The following is a 2,348-nucleotide window of genomic DNA, read 5'->3' as shown; positions in this document are numbered from 1 at the left end:
CTGCCTCCTTTGTCGTTGTTGAATGTCGAACCGCAGTTCGTCCAGAACGTTCACAGCAGCTAGACCAGCTGAACTACCCGACCTCCGGATGATTACTTCCTCCGAGTCCCTCTGTCCTTGTCTGCCTCCTTGGAATGGAAGAGAAGACGGCTCGACATCCGCTTCTTGCATCCGTGCTCGTGCTCCTTCATCATTTCCGGCTGCTTGTGGCCTCGGTGGAATCGTCAACGCATCGCAGGCATCCCTACTGCTACTGTTCTCTGCTTGGATGGTTGGGACACTAGTTGAAAGGCTAGTGTTTTCTGTTTCACTTAGCACCATATTGACTGCACTGTTTACGCACTCTATCTGAGCTAGCAGCGTCTCTACAAGCTCGCACACGACCCTACGCGTTTCCTCTAAACTCGCGACCACTGGAATCAGTGATAATCTTTGCCGGTAATGAAGCAATCTCGATTTCGCGCAAGCCATTTGATCGGCATTTCTATTCTGCGTGGCTAAATCAACATGATTTCTCAATTCTACCACTGCCCTCTGGCAGACCTCGATGTTCAACTCCGGCGACATTACGTGTTCTGAATTAACATAGCTGGTGTCTCTAAGGGTGTCCTCTTGGACAAGAGCTTTTAACTTGACAACCCTAGCTCTTCTAGAGCATGGGGCTAGATTTGAAACATGGCGCAAGGCCAATTCATATTCCATCTCCTCATCATTAAGATGATACAAATCAATTTGTTTATTCATCATTCTTTATTAGGTTTATTAGGATCAAAAAACCAGACAAATGTGGACTTACAGATTACAAAATTACGATACGATACAAAAATTGAGCGATAATAATAATAACATAACAGTAGGTTTAACTAAATTACTGTTACAATCAAAAACATACTAATATCATCACAAATACAAATGATATTTTATTTTTCCCGAACAAAACTTAAGCGGTTCGTTTTTGTTGGGCGCCATTTATTGAAGAGGCTTTTCGTGGGCGATGCCACATGAATAAAAATGATGGCTACAAAGGATTATGGCAAGACACACCCACACTTCCCCAAACCAGCGTGTACTCACCGCATTTTCGCCGAATGGATCCCACTGTACGGCACCTCGCCTGCCCGGCATGCGTCCGCCGCCTTTCGACCGAGCGCCGATCGGGTGGCACCTCGTGCCTCTTCCGCTATTCGGCCGCCCTACGTCTGGGGCCGATTGGTGGCGCTGTCGCTGCTGGTCGGCCGCCCTACGCCTGGGGCCGATTGGTGGCGCTGTTGCTGCTGGTCGGCCGCCCTACGCCTGGGGCCGATTGGTGGCGCTGTTGCTGCTGGTCGGCCGCCCTACGCCTGGGGCCGATTGGTGGCGCTGTTGCTGTTGCTTTCCCTTGTGGACCCTCTCTGCCGGAAGACCTCCACTTTTCTTCACGGCAGAGTCCCGGGGCCTCCGAGTTTTGTTGTGCTGCTCGGCGATTCGGAGTGCCGATTGGCAGCACTGCGGGAACTGTAGCCCTACGCCTGTGGCGCCTCCTGGGGTCTACCAGGGGGCTGCTGGTCTTGGTTGATTCGTGCCTCCGTCCTACACTTGTGGCGCCTCCTGGGGTCTACCAGGGGGCTGCTGATTTTCTTCGGCTCGCCCGAAATTGCCGCGCCGGAAGGCAGTTGAGGTGAGGGGGGAAAAAAGAGCCCTGAGGAAGCAGAAAGGAAACGCTTAAAATGCTGGCTTACGGGTCTAGTGCGAACGACTTACGCAGCGTGGTTGTGCGGCTCTTTTTGTTTTTTCCTGTCCACCTCTTCTGGCCGGCTTGTCTCGTCGATAGGTTTCTGTCAAGATGCAGAAATTTTCAATACTGCGAAATTATTGGTGCACTGCAGGGTGGTGCTTACCTTTTTCTTTTCTTCGGCCAAATCTATTGAAGGTGTACCTTCCGGCTCGTCTGGCACGCGCTCTGGAGTGGATTTCTGCACGGTGGGGTGAGAAACTGTTAGCGCAAGATGATCGGTGGACTGCACGGTAGGGCTTACCTGCTTTTTCCGGCAAATCCGCGAACGCAACCCCACTTCCCGATTTTTTTAGCGGCACTTTTTCCGTCTGTTCACGACGGTGCTAGGAACGAAATGGCGGATCTGTTCCGCGTGGCCCGTTTGACAGCTCTTGTTGCACGCTGCGTTTCCTTTCCTCATTTTTGGGTGCTCTTGACATAAAATTTCACGCTTGGCGTATTTTAACCAATTTTGGTTTAATAATAACAACACGCTGATTTTTCTCTATATGGGGATGGGTTTTTATGTGTTAGTTTGCCAATCGCTCGTATCGTGAAATATTTTTAGGACTAATAACTTAGCTATAAGCTTAAA

At 50.2% G+C, this 2,348-nt stretch overlaps 1 long non-coding RNA gene across 1 annotated transcript; it reads right to left on the bottom strand.

Annotated features, from left to right (window-relative positions):
* Positions 1–1,484: 1,484 nt before the first annotated feature.
* Positions 1,485–2,348, bottom strand: LOC129751659 (uncharacterized). Its single transcript, XR_008738773.1, has 3 exons — positions 2,016–2,348; positions 1,878–1,952; positions 1,485–1,814 (listed from the first exon to the last, which is right to left on the bottom strand). It is a non-coding gene; the product is annotated as an uncharacterized LOC129751659 (long non-coding RNA).

This window comes from Uranotaenia lowii, chromosome 3 (assembly GCF_029784155.1).
Source record: "Uranotaenia lowii strain MFRU-FL chromosome 3, ASM2978415v1, whole genome shotgun sequence".
Taxonomy (NCBI): domain Eukaryota; kingdom Metazoa; phylum Arthropoda; class Insecta; order Diptera; family Culicidae; genus Uranotaenia; species Uranotaenia lowii.
This window is presented reverse-complemented; position numbering and strand designations above follow the sequence as displayed.